Consider the following 14,852-nt stretch of genomic DNA (forward strand, 5'->3'; position numbering starts at 1 on the left):
TCCCCTCCTTCCCCACTCAGTTCCATTCCCTAAAAGTAGGTACTTCTCAGTTTCTTATTATTTTTCTAAAAAAAAAGTACATTGTGTATGTATATTGATGCACATTCAACCCACCCTACCCCCACATTTTCAATTTATACAAACGGAATCAGTTTTTTCCCACTTAATATTTGTTAGAAATATCCTCATCAACGTAATACTTTTTTAAATAACTGCGTAGAAGTCCGTGTTTTGTACATATCATGACTCCATTTATCAGGCATTTATTAACAACTAACTAACTTTTTTTAATTACAAAATGTTTTGCAGCTAGCTTATTACTGTGTAGGTCTTGAATTTATTTCTAAGCTAAATTTCTAGCAGTGTGAGTAGTGAATCAAAGGAATGCCCTGTTCTTTTTTGTTTTGTTTTGTTTTTTTGTTTTTTTAACAGGAATGCCCCGTTTTTATCTTAACAAAATTTGCTAAGTTGAACCATCCCAACAGCGCATGAGAAGGCCTGCAGCCCTAACCATTACCAACATCACATACTACCTTCTTAAGTTTTGCCCTTCCAATAGGTTAAAAACTGTATCTCTGCTTTAATTTATATATTTTTATTAGCAAAAGGGAACATCTTTTCATACTTAACTAGTCATGTGTATTTGCTACCCGATCAAGTACTTTTATTTGCTATGTGACCAAATACTTTGTCTATTTTTTTTTATTGAGGTATTCAGCATTTTTTGTTTATATATAAAAGCTCTTTTTAAATTAAGAAAGTTAACCTTTCATCATATGGGTTGAAAATTTATTTTCTCAGTTTGATATAATATATTTTTATTTTTATATTGTTTGTTTGCTGTAGGAACATTGAAAAATTTTAATTAGCTATTCGGCAGTCTTTTCATTGTACAATCTTTTGATTATTGTGTCCTGCTTAGAAAGGCCTTCTCCACTCCAACTCATCAATAAACTCACCTGTCTTTTCTTCCATTTTTGTTGTTGATGTTTCATTTTTTACATTTAAAACTTTGATTCATCTAAAATTTATTTTGGTGTAAGGAATGAGACTAGAGATCCAGCTTAAATTGTTCTTCACACATAGTGATCCAGTTGTTCTGTACCATTTCCGTAAATAAGCAAGTAGAAGAAATGATCATAATTCCAGGCAGGAAGTAACCACTGATGTCCCTGAGACATGTTGTTAGTGCCTGTGTTCCTTGTTTGTGCAGTCAATCCTCCTATCAGCACTGTAGTATAGAATTTTATTTATAGGCAAGACACAGATGCTGACATTTTTAAAGACTCCACCAGTATACAACTAGTCAGGGATGAAGATTAGATATGAACTTGGGTCTGACTCAGTCTAAAGCCCAAGCACTTTTTCTGAGAATTCTGGAAGGGCCGACATTGTTGCCAAGCCTGGAAATGGAGTAGAATTTGGAGATTCGGGAGAAGGCTGAACATCTGGGGTTGACGCATGAAGAGGGAAAGATTCTGCCTGCATGAGGAATAGCTGGTCAGTTTGGGCTGGAGTAGGCTGTGCAAAAAAGGAAGGAGAGAAATGGGGAAGAGAGGCTAGAGAAGTAAATTCCAACCAGATAATGGAGTCTTCAGTGGCCAGGCTAATGAAGCTGGCCTTTATCACATCAGAGTATTTTTCGTGTGTGTGTGTTTTGTTGGTATCTGCAAGACCTTTCCTTAAAAATAAAATCTTTAGCAGAAACCCCAAATGTAGGAGAGACAAAAGAAAAGGCCAGGTTTGTTCCCAGGATTTATTCCTCTCCATAACAGTTGGGGTGAAATAGAATGCACTTGAGCTTTGGACTGAGTCAGGTCCGAGTTTATATCTAATCTTGAATGGCTGCCTGTGAGAGAGGATTTGCAAGCTGGGAAGCCTCCTGCAAAAATGTCTGGCATGGGTAATTATGAAGACATTAAAGATTCCTGAGCTTTAAGACAACATGGCCATAGTTATGTAACAGTAAAAATGATAATCCAAATCCTAGACACCATTTATGAACTATTTCTATATGCCAAGGCTCTGCTAAGTGCTTTACAAATATTGTCTCATTTAACCCTCATGACAAGTCTTATTCAGTTCTGATCATCACCATTTTAAGGATGAGGAAACGAAAACTTAAGTGCAATAACTTGCCTAAGTCACAGATCTAAAAAGTGGAGGAGTCATGATTTGAAATAAATGTTAGCAGTAGGCTTTGTAAAATTATTTTGCTCAGATTTTAGATGAGTTCGGAAAATCTGACCTGTGATGACAGGGGACAGTCCAATTTTAACTGAACGAGAAAGCTGCCAGGCTTTGTACTTTTTAGGTTGCAAGACGATCTCACATGATGAAAATTTTCCCCAAATCTGTGAAGAGATGCTCCAGCTCTAAGAATAACTCTGAGTCATTTGGTCAGTGGTTCCTCTTATGTGATGATTCCATGATTTATTGCTTCCTAATTATAGAATCTTAAACCTGGAAGGAGCCTTAGCATTAATTAGCCTTCTTATTTCACAACAAACTACCATGTCAATCTAGTTAAAATATACTGTTTCTAAAAACAATTACTTAAAATTCCAAATATTTCTAGTCATTAGCGATGTTTAAAAACTGTATATAAGAATTCAGACAGTCACATATACCTGGGTAGAATGTTAATAAAAAATAAGATATGGAAATGTAGTTTTGGTAGAATCAGTATTGTTAGTAATGGACATGTTTTAATTTATCTTCTGCCTCTCTCTGTCTCTCTGTCTCTCTCTCAGCTGTAAACTCTTTGAATTAGTTCTTTTAGTATCTCTATCTGGACTTACAAGTATATAATGGGCACTGAATATTTGCTGAATCAATATATAATCCTGTATTTAACAGTATCTTACACATACATATAGAAACATACTTTCAGACAGTTCAGGATTTTATATTTTATATAGTACTTGAGAATTGGTTATTTACTGGCCAGTATGTTAGGGGTAAAAACCAAATGTCATGCCTGCAGGTACATTTTGTGTGACCAGGTCAGTCTTTACGGTAATTTTTAAAAATATATTTAATTAAGGCTTTATCCAATTAGCCACAGTTGCCAGCACTCCCTTTTGTCTTATGATCTTCAGGTATTTAGGTTACTTATCAGACATCTGACCTAGATGTTTAACCTACATCTCTACACAAAGAAGTGTTTATTTCTCCAGTTTTCAAAGTAGAGAAACTGAGGCTCAACATATTAATGTATATTTCAAGATCACAACATTATTAAGAGATTTGGAAGAGATTTGATTTCAGGTCCATCATTCTAGAAAACTAATGATCTTGTACTGGCCCAATAGTTTATAAAAAGGCAAGTAAATCAGAAATATCTGTGGACCTTTAAACAATAAGTATATTTCTGATCCCTATCCCAGGAGATTCTGATCCAGTTGGCCTTGGAGTGGGGCCCACCTGTATTTTGGAAGGCATGCAGGTTATTCTGATGTGCACCCCTAATTAAAATGTCCCATTATGGTGCCTCAACTTTATGACTTGGAAGTCACTTTCACAATTATTCTTATGAGTTTTTCACCACAGTTAATTACATGGATAGGATTATCTCCTTGTCAGAGACCAGAGAGCTCAACTGCACTGAAACCTAGGTCTTCTGAATCTCAATCCGTGGTTTGTTCCACCATGTCGTGTGACTTGCCAACACTGGCAGCATCCAGCTGTGCTCTGTAGAACCTAAAGATGCAAAAGGTAACAAAGGTATGTGTGCAGGACAGTTGTCCAATAGTTCTGAAACTATTTTTCTTATTTTTCTTTTAGAACATGTTGCAAAGTCAAGTGTCTGTCTAGTGCCTGTGAACTTCCATCAAATAGGATTACTTCCTGCCCTATTAGGAAATGCCCAGAGCATCATTATGAAAATGATTAAGTCAATCCTAATAGAGATGGTCTAAATTTAAGGTGGTATGATAAATATAATCTAAGCATTGCACATGTGTGTGATATAATTACTGTATATGTAAAACTTGTTTTGAAAATCTGGAATGGGTATTTTTAAATGCCTAATAGCAGGAAGATCTGGAGGTTTTATGTACTATAATTATACACAGTGGTATGAAACAAAGGAATGAATCCAATAGCATTTTAATGAAGAGACTATGTAATGTAGGCTTGGATTGTTTTATTTTTCTTCCCTCCTACTCAACACTTTCCAGCAGCATTTCAATTTCTCCTATCTTTTGAGATTAGCCATCTGACTAGAATAACATTTTAATATTCAAAATACTAATTTTATTTTAAGATTGTTTTAATCTCTTGAAATAATCAAATTTTCTCAATATAGGATGACCGAGGAAATATAATATTCAATACTTCACAGTAACATCGACCAAGAATCGTGGGTTAAGGCCCACACAGTGAAGAAATCTTTAGAGATTCATTTATGAAAGCTAACCAAAGTTCTTGACTATTCCAGTGACACTTTATAACCCTGCTGTAGGCTTTGAACTGTGCTGTACATTAGGAGGCTGTATACCTTGGTTTGCCCTAAAGGGTTTCTCAGGATGAGGTCTTTTGATGCTCAAACCAGGAAAAACCTCAGCAAACTGGATGAGTTGGTTACCCCATCACTTGTTAGTCAAAACATAAATAACCTAATTCTGAGTCACTAAGAACTTCCATTCTAATGGAGCAAGCATATGTGTCCACAAAGGGTGAAAAGATGACAGAATTAAGCAACAGCTATAATAGAGACTTGAACATTCAATTAGAGGAGTCTGGAGGATGAAATAACTAAATCTGGTTTTAAAAGATTTTGCAGAGAAAGTAGAATTTGAACCAGTATTTCAGTGGGCATCTGATTAAAGGAATACGTGTACGTCAGTGAGGCATGATAAGATTGTGTATCTTGAGATAAGTCATCTCAGGTGTGGCTGGAGCCCACACAAGAGCAGGAGCATCGACTGGGGAACGGGGAACGAGAGTCAAGAGCCTGGCCTGATTTAGGGCTCTGGCCTAAGTCTCTATAAGTAACAATAAGGAAGGCTTTTCAGAAAGGGTGCTACCATTTCATGCTTCAAGTGCCCAGTAGCCTTGTAGCCAGTAAGTCGTAGAAATGCTAAGATGCGACACCAGGGCTCTCCAAATAGCATTTCAAAGCTGCTACTTTTACTTTTTTGTTTGTTTTTACTTTTCAACTCTTATTGCCTTGAAAAGTGAGGGTTAATGATCTGATACATATTTTAGGAAAATGATTCTGTTGGTATTGTGAAAGATGTGTTGAAGAAATGAGGCTTGAAGCAGAGAAACCATAGAGGAAGCTATTTTTAAAGTTTAGAGTGGAAATATTGATAGTAGAGTTAAGAAGGAGGGGACAGTGGTTAGATGCATCTGAGAGGAAGACAACAGAATTTAGTGTCTTGATTTATGACGAATGAGAGAAAACAGTCAATGATTCCTGGGAGTTCTAAGCTAAGGGAAGAAAGAATTTGCAAGTCGGAAGAAGGATTTTGTTATTTCTACTCAAAAAGAGTAAGTCCATTTAAGTTAGATAAAATTATATGAATAAATTAATCATTCTTAATCTCACCATGATTTGACATATTTTTATACTCTTTCTATACATTTAAAAAGAAAATCATGTAAAAATAATTTAATTAATTTAAAATATCTATTATCAGCATTTTTTCAAGTAAGTTTTTCTAATTTTTTTTTACAGTATGGTACCATTTATATTTTTAAATGGGGGGTTTTGCATATATTTGCTTGTTTGTGTGTGTGTGTGTGTATATATATATATATATATATATATATATATATATATATATATATATATATATATTTGTGGGAGATATCAAAGGCACTGATGGAGTTACGCTCCTGGAAGTTTCTTTGCACAATTTTGGTTCCAAACAATTTGTTTTGATTTATTTTCCAAGTAAGACAATTTCAATATGCAGAACACTTTTCTTCATTTGGGTTGAGAAATTGTCGTTGTTGTTCTGCTTAACTAGCTATCATAGTTAGTAGGGGGTTATCACGTGATTGCCTAAAAGGAGATTCTGAAATGGATTTGAGTACTCAGGGGAGAGACGGGTAATGATGGTAACAATGTTTTATTGTTTCCTCTTTTATCTTTTAAATTCTGAATCATAGGAGTGTATTACCTAATCAAACTAATAGTTGCTAGTCCAATATCCATAGCTTATACATTACATTTTTTTTTTTTTTTTTGCGGTACGTGGGCCCCTCACTGTTGTGGCCTCTCCCGTTGCGGAGCACAGGCTCCCGACGCGCAGGTTCAGCGGCCATGGCTCACGGGCCCAGCCGCTCTGCGGCATGTGGGGTCTTCCCGGACCGGGAACCCGTGTCCCCTGCATCGGCAGGCAGACTCTCAACCACTGCGCCACCAGGGAAGCCCATACATTACATTTTTTATAACAATTTCCCATGTCCAAAGTATGCCATGCTATCTTAATCAGTTTCTGAACTCAGGGAGCAAGTTCAGAGTGAGATGGATACCTGAAAATCTCTCAAAGACCTAAGCATAAGAGCCAGAACTATAAACCCTTAGAAGAAAACATAGGGGAAAACCTTCATGATGTTAGATTTCCCAGTGATTTCTTGGCTATGACACCAAAGCACAGGCAGTAGAAGAAAAAACAGACAAATTGGAGTTCATCAAAATTGAAAACGTTTGTGCATCAGAGGACACCACTGAAATGACAGTGTTCATTCTTTTCATCTGTCATCTTCCCATTTTTAAGCGCTTTTCTTAGGTACTTGATAGTTGTTTTTATGGCAGGTCGACATACATAGTTCTCTAAGTTCCTTGGAGGTCTTTTAGTTCTCTTAGCCTGAAGGCCAATTTTCAATTTTCAGTTTCCCTCTGTAAAGTTTGTTTCTTTCACTGAAAACTGTTGCTGTACATCAGTCAAAGCATCATCTTTCCCTGCTTCGATGTTTCTTTCCCGATTCCACTTGTGAAGGTCCTCTTCTTCCTTTGTGCTGTTCTCTAGCTCTACTTCTCTCTTGCTGACCAGTGTGCCAGTACTGATGGCAGAGGGACTTTTTCTTGAAAATCCTTCAGAATCAGAACCCAATCCTAGCATAGCAGTATTTCTAGGGTCCATCACAAGTGTATGTTATTGCCAAGGAATCTTATGAAAATTTTACAGAACTGTGTTCCATAAAAAACAGGGATCTCCAAAACTTTCAACCAGCATCTCTTTCTCGTGTCAGAGGCCAAGGCCGAGAGAGATGAGAGTGCAGGGAAGTGCAGAAGAGGGGGTGGCTGCCACCAGGCTCCTCCGCTTTCCTTGGTCCGCAGCGGATCCCCTCCACTTGTCAGGAGGTGACCAGCGAGTGAGTGGACTTCAGCAGCGTGAGCCCATGCCCCCTCCTTCACCTCCTCTCCTCCCCTCACTCCCTTCCCCCTCTAATATTTTTAAATGTTTATATAGCCTTCCATCTGGTCATGAACATTCTAGATGTTTTGTGTCTTCCTTACCTCCAAGTCTGTATAGTATTTAATTTGTTAAATTCTGATTTCAAGAATCAAATAATATTATGAGACTGACTATTTGACAGCACTATGCACTTGTGATTCTGACTCTTTGGCCAGAAAAGTTCTGAAATATAAAGATTGCACCAACTTAAAGGCTTTCTATCCATGTGAACGTTCAATGGGGAACAAGTGCAGGACAAAAATGTCTCAACTCTAGCTGCTGATAAAGCCTTCCTCGTATAAAACTCTCAAGCACTTGAATGGTAAAACACTGGTGCTCTTCTGCAAAAGTGATGCTTGGTCGATCTATAACTGAATGATACTTAATCAGCATAATGTTTATTAAGTTACTGCTATGAGTGAAGACCTATGCTAGGTTCTAAGATTAGAGATGAATTGAATATAGACTTTGTTCTCTAAGCCAGTAGAAGAGTTACTTAAGGTACAGATTCTAAGACCATTCCTCTAAAAAGTATGTTTTAGTAGGTTCTGGACTGTGATCTAGGAATCTGCACTTTCAATAAGCCTTTCAATCAGGTGACCCTGATGCACGTGAGAAATTCTTACAGCCAGTAGGTAGGTTCTCTGTCTGCAATACACCAGTTGTGAGACCCTGAAAAGAGTTCCTGAATCACTCAAAACCTTGGTTTCCTCATTTAAAATAATAATTATATTAAATTTAGAGTTGTGAGTTTAATTGAAAGTAGAACATTGTTTTGTGAGGCCAGTGAAATGAAATACAGGGTCCTTGTTAAAACATGTTTAGTAGGGCTTCCCTGGTGGCGCAGTGGTTGAGAGTCCACCTGCCGACGCAGGGGACACGGGTTCGTGCCCCTGTCTGGGAGGATCCCACATGCCGCGGAGCGGCTGCGCCCGTGAGCCATGGCCGCTGAACCTGCGCGTCCGGAGCCTGTGCTCTGCAACGGGAGAGGCCACAGCAGTGAGAGGCCTGCGTACCACAAAAAAAAAAAAAAAAAAATTTTTTAGTAATTTCAGGAGAACAACAGCAGAGAATTAAACCAAGCACAGGCCCTTCTAAGTGTGGAATCCTGGGTGACTATACAAATCGTACATCCATGAAACTGGCTGATTGAAAAATATGCACATATACAATACACAAATAAATCTACACATACAACATATCCACATATACACAAAAAATGTAGCTAACTTTATGCATTGGGGTCTAGTCACCTGTGAAAGTGAGAAAAGTTTGCATAAAGGAGGTCTGAAGAATGACCCCGTTTGTACGTGAACAGGAGGCACATCCAGCAGAGAGAGCAGAAACACAGGCTTAACCAGTATGGCTGTTGGGTTGCCGATGCCGCCTGACATCGGCAAAAGTGGTGTCTGAGGGTTAACGATGTTAAGGTAATGGATGCCACAGAACGTATAATATTGATACATCAGGGCCAAGGTGGACAGGTTCTATCCTTTGCTTTGCCAACTTTCTGGCTAGGCAGCAATCAACCACCAGGGGGCATGATTGATCCCAGCAACCTGTTTTCCAAAGTATTGCTCCTTCCCCAGCAATTGTTTAGTAAAAGACTTAAGGCTGTCCCATAACCTGGAGAGATTGAAATCCATTGTGGTACTTATCCAGATAACCACTGCCTTAGTTGTATTTTATTTTGTCTCATTTATTTTGTTTTTTTTTAATTGAAAATGAGGCACGTGTGTAGATTTTTTTAAGAGTTTTTATTTAAAAATTTATTTAGTGCTTACTACAAGCCAGCAATTTTATAATCACTTTACATGTATTAAATTTATTTAATTCTCACAACAATCCTATGAGATGGCTTTTTAGAAATACAGAACAGAGGTTTTCTAAGTAAAGAGTATATTCCAGTACCCATTTCCCAAAGCCCAGAGGCAAACACTTATGTTTTATGCATGCCTTTCCAAATTTCTTTCTATTTGAAAAAAAATTTTATGTGTATGCATACGTTTATATCTAAACCAATAAATATAAATACACATAGTTGGTTTTTTATTTTAGAACAGTGAGATTATACTATGTATTGCCTACAATTTGTCTTTTTTATGTGATCTATTAAGATTTTTCTACATAAGTGTATATACATCTAACTTATTTTAAAGCATATATTGTATCGCATTGTGTTGGATGTACCAAGATTTATTTAGTCATCCCCCTTTTGTCCATATAGTTTATTTCTTTGCTATTTCAAGTAATGCTACAACAGACATCATTGTACGTATATATTTGCTTTCTCATGCCAGAATTTCCTTACGTTGGATTCCCAGAAGTGAAACTGCTTTGTCAACAGCTGTGCAAGTTCTAGATTTTGATAGATATTAGCAGATTGCTGTCTCATGCTCCAACAATGTATGAAAATTTTGCTCCTCTACCCTGTCCTCTCAGCTGTTTCTTTTTTTCTTTCCTCATTGGAAGAAATAAGATTCTCCAAAAATTTTTGTGACTGATATTTTGAATATAATAAAGATGAGATTTACCAGTCACTGTTCTTGACTAGGTGGAGAACAAGCTGTTATAGACACAGCATGTTTAACTGCCTAATGAGCAAGAAGTATCACTCCATTGGTGTTTTCCTATGAATTTCTGTAATATTTACATACAGTGCTAGAGAAGGGGCGACACTGGAGCAATCTCACTAATGTTATTCTCCTCAGTAGAAAAGTATAGAAAAAGCAAGGAATAAGCAGCTATGACCTCTAGAAAAAAATGCCAGTTATCTTCTTGATTTTGTTTACTCAGGGAATATCAGAATTAACGTATTTGTCTGAACATAGAGAAAAATGTATTCATCAATTGAAAAAAATCATCAGTGTGTGTCCCTGTTCTCTGCAAGTATGGTTCAGGCCTCAGTACAAAAATTGTACTGAACAAAGTCCTTATCTTTAAGGATACTATAAGTAATAAAGATAGGTAGGAATTATCTGTAAATAATTACACTTGAACATGTAAAATCACTTACCCAAGAACAATTGATTAGTGGCAAAATTAGTGCAGGAATCCAGGTCTTAGATCTTTAGACATATAATAACTATTTGTGAATGGATGAGCTAACTGTTGCTCATGTTCACCATTGCTACTGCCAATGTATATTAAAAATTAATTTCACACCAAGATAAATATAAATACAGAAATTTAGAGAGAAAAAGAAAGATATCACTTCTAGCTAGAGACAGTTTAAAAGCTTAAAATGAATATTTGAATATTGGCCTTAAAGGATGGGAAAGATCTCAGCTTTTAGCAATTGGTGGGGAAGGGATGCTTTATCCATATAGAGAAGAGTAGGAACAAAGACACTGATAGAGAAAAGGACAAATAAGCTTGAAGAATTTTTAATCCAAACAAATGCGTTAGACCAAGATTGTAGAGAATCTTAAGTACTGGAGAAAAGAGTTTTCTAAAGATTCCAGAGCTACCAAGGGTTTGGGAAATGCATAGTGATAAACATTTTTGTTCTAAATGTGCTGTTACAGCAATGCTGACTTCTTAGTAGTTTCTCAGTATTTTAATTTCCTGGAAGGAAAAAAAAATGCGTGTGACAGCAAAATTAATTGCTTTTAAAAATGGTTTTAATTTTCACTTCCTCTATTTAAAAAATGGGAAATTTCAGGGAAGTAAGAAATGTTAACCAAAATGTCACATTTCAAGAGGGAGCAGTGTGTTTATGGGGATATTCTAAATCTCAACAGTCTATTAGCAAATCAGACTAACTGTCAGGGCTGCCCCATCTGAGTATATGGGATTAGCATTGGATTGAATAAATCTGGGGTATATCAGAAATGTTTATCAATACAATCAAGGAAAACTTTCATTTGAAAATTAACACATGGGAAAATAATTTCCACATCGCCCTGTTGTCCATGTGACAGTAAATAACTAGTGGGCTTGTTAAGGGTGGATCAGCACCTTTCACTGAGGAGTTTCACTCAGAATGAAATAACTTAAATACACCTAATGTATTTCACACACACCCCTATACTTTCCATGAACAATTACTCTTGATCGTGCATTTTTAAAATTTTTATTTATTTATTTTTTTGCGGTACGCGGACCTCTCACTGCTGTGGCCTCTCCCGCTGCGGAGCACAGGCTCTGGACGCACAGGCTCAGCGGCCATGGCTCACAGGCCCAGCCGCTCCGCGGCATGTGGGATCTTCCCGGGCGGGGGCACGAACGCATGTCCCCTGCATCGGCAGGCAGACTCTCAACCACTGCGCCACCAGGGAAGCCCTTGATCGTGCATTTTATGTCCCTGATCTTGTATTTTCCATATGTACAAGTGTGACCTAGAATCGTATCACAGTCCTGCTTGCCTAAAACAGCATCATTATCACTGAGAACACTATATTATATGTTGCATAGAAAAGGATGCTGATTCAGCCACTTAGGTAGAAGGAACCAGTCTTGACATCAGGGTGTGGCTCACATGATGAAGCCAAACCTTAGTCACAGTGCTTTGAGATGATGAATCTCTTGTCATCTCCAAATTCGCCAAGTTGTTTCCTATCCAGTCGTGCCCGAAAGGAGAATTCAGACTGAGTCATGAAGAGCTTCCATCTTAACAAAGGGGTTCAGGCCTTTTTATACATAAAAGCAGCTATCATTTATGATGAGTTAACCAGCATTGTTTTGAGATTAATCATTACATTTCCAAAGAGAAAACATTAAATTTTTTAAAATTTATTTACTTTATTTATTTTTTGGCTGCATTAGGTCTTCGTTGCTGCACGCAGGCTTTCTCTAGTTGCGGTGAGCAGGGGATCCTCTTCATTGCAGTGCACGGGCTACTCATTGCGGTGGCTTCTCTTGTTGCAGAGCACAGGCCCTACGTGCACAGGCTTCAGTAGTTGTGGCACGTGGGCTCAGTAATTGTGGCTCATGGGCTCTAGAGCGCAGGCTCAGTAGTTGTGGCTCACGGGCTTAGTTGCTCCGTGGCATTTGTGATCTTCCAGGACCAGGGCTTGAACCCATGTTCCCTGCATTGGCAGGCGGATTCCCAACCACTGCGCCACCAGGGAAGCCAACATTAAATATTTTGAAGCTCAGATATCTTAAAGGAAACATCATATAAAATAATGGCCACACAAGGATAATTCTAGGATTATAAGATGTAGAACAGGATGGTAACAGATTTTATGAAAGGTATAAATCTAGACCTGAGGGTGAGTATCCCAACAGGTATTATGATTTATGGTCTTGTGGATGTTCTGTCTTCCAAATGACTACCACTCAGCTTCTTGTCTCCATGCCATACCCCATACCAGGAGTTAAACCCTTCTTTTTTTTTTTTTTTTTGGTGGTACGCGGGCCTCTCACTGTATGCGCAAGCTCAGCGGCCATGGCTCACGGGTGCAGCTGCGCGGCATGTGGGATCTTCCAGGACTGGGGCACGAACCCGTGTCCCCTGCATCGGCAGGCAGACTCTCAACCACTGCGCGACCAGGGAAGCCCTTTTTTTTTTTTTTTTAATTAGTTTATTTTATTTATCTTTGGCTGCATTGGGTCTTCATTGCCGCACGCAGGCTTTCTCTAGTTGCGGCGAGCGGGGGCTCCTCTTCGTTGCGGTGCGCGGGCTTCTCATTGCAGTGGCTTCTCTCGTTGGGGAGCGTGGGTTCTAGGTGCACGGGCTTCAGTAGTTGTTGCACACGGGCTCAGTAATTGTGGCTCGCGGGCTCTAGAGCGCAGGCTCAGTAGTTGTGGCACACGGGCTTAGTTGCTCCGTGGCATGTGGGCTCTTCCCAGACCAGGGATCGAACCCGTATCCACTGCATTGGCAGGAGGACTCTTAACCACTGCGCCACCAGGGAAGTCCCTAAACCCTTATCTTCTAAGAGCAATAGGTAAATTTAGAAAGGATTCTGTTAACTAGAACTAAGTGTAAAAGTGCAGAGATGTAGAAATCTCAGACTTGATGAAAGAGTATGAACATTGCAATTTTTTTACTCTAAAGATTATGTATGTGGCATATAATTTTCTCCTCCTCTTCCTCCAAGGTCTGGTTTATAGAGAATTAACTTCCTCTAAGGATGTATGACCCTTCTTCTTTGCAGGAGGCACTGCAGTAATGCTTTCATATGTATGACTAATCTTGGTGCCAACCATTCAAGTTGAATAAATATTTCCATTTAAGATGAGGAAATGAAGCTCTTGTTAAACTGGTTTTTAAGTAACAGAGCTGGGCTTAGAATTAGGCTTATCTGTTTCAAAGCTTGGGCTCCTTTTACTGTGACAATTTATGATTCCAAACTGTTTTCATATGTGTGATTTGATTTAATTTACACAGTAACCACGTGAAGATAATGGTATTCTACCCTTTCCCACCCCCTTGATGCCAAGCTTCTTAAAAAGGATAGTCTCTACTGCTATATTCTCACTTATTTATTCAACCCACTCCAGTCTTATTTTCTACCCCACCAGGCCCTCGAAACCACTCTAGTTGCTAAGTCTAATGGATATATCTTCAGCTTTTTCATAACTCACCACAGTAGATGTCCTCATCCTATGCATTCTGTGATGACACTTTCTCTTTGGGCTCCTTTAACCATCCTGGCCTTTCCTCATTCTTCTTACAAAGTCTTCTTCTCGCCCTTTAAAAGTTTTTGGGGTCTGTTCTATTCTCTCTTCTAAAATATATACTTTCTTTTTAATGCTATCATTCACATCAATAGCCAGAGAAGTAATCAGATACCAATGAATGAAGGGCCTTGAATACAATTATGAGAAACTTGTGTTTCATTCTAAAGGCAGAAGGAAGCCATTGAGAGATTTTTAGGAATAAGAGTAGTGAGGTTGCTGATAAAGATAGAGATTCCAGAAGAAGGAGGAAGATTAGGGGCAATAAGATTTTTGAGATAGTGTGACTGAGGTGCCTATGAGAAAATCAGTAGTCATATTCACAGAAAGGAAGTGAAAGAATATGGATCTGAGGCTGGAGAAAGAGGTTTTGCCTGGAGCTGAAGATTTGCAAATAGTATACTTCTATGTGGTAGAAGGAAGTGTGGCCATGGATAAGGTTTTTGAAGTGGGACCTACTGAGTGAGAATAATACTCTGATGGAATCCTTGCTTAGTAGGTATGTGTATATTTCTTTGTTCTTAGCTGAGAATGCCTACAATAAAAACCACACTGGTAAATACCCCACCTAATGCCCATATCTTGGTTTCTAATACCATTCTCCCATAAAGGGAATCAGTGTTCCTTGGAGAAAAAGCTAATTTTAGGACTGGGGCAAGAAATATATAAGATGAACTTAAACTGTCTTGGAATGCCAGAATATGAGGACATGAAAAATGAAACAAACAAAACAAAAAACCTGCAATGGTTGGGTATGTTAAAGGAGCACACAGGAGCCAACTGCAAGAGCTCTTAGTGGCTAAAGTTGGAACA

At 38.3% G+C, this 14,852-nt stretch overlaps 1 protein-coding gene across 1 annotated transcript in view; it reads left to right on the plus strand.

The window, feature by feature from the left end:
- ATP6V0D2 (ATPase H+ transporting V0 subunit d2) overlaps nt 1–14,852 on the plus strand; it is a 48,322-nt gene that overhangs the window by 13,654 nt on the left and 19,816 nt on the right. The window lies entirely within an intron of this gene.

Source organism: Phocoena phocoena, chromosome 17 (assembly GCF_963924675.1).
Source record: "Phocoena phocoena chromosome 17, mPhoPho1.1, whole genome shotgun sequence".
NCBI lineage: Eukaryota > Metazoa > Chordata > Mammalia > Artiodactyla > Phocoenidae > Phocoena > Phocoena phocoena.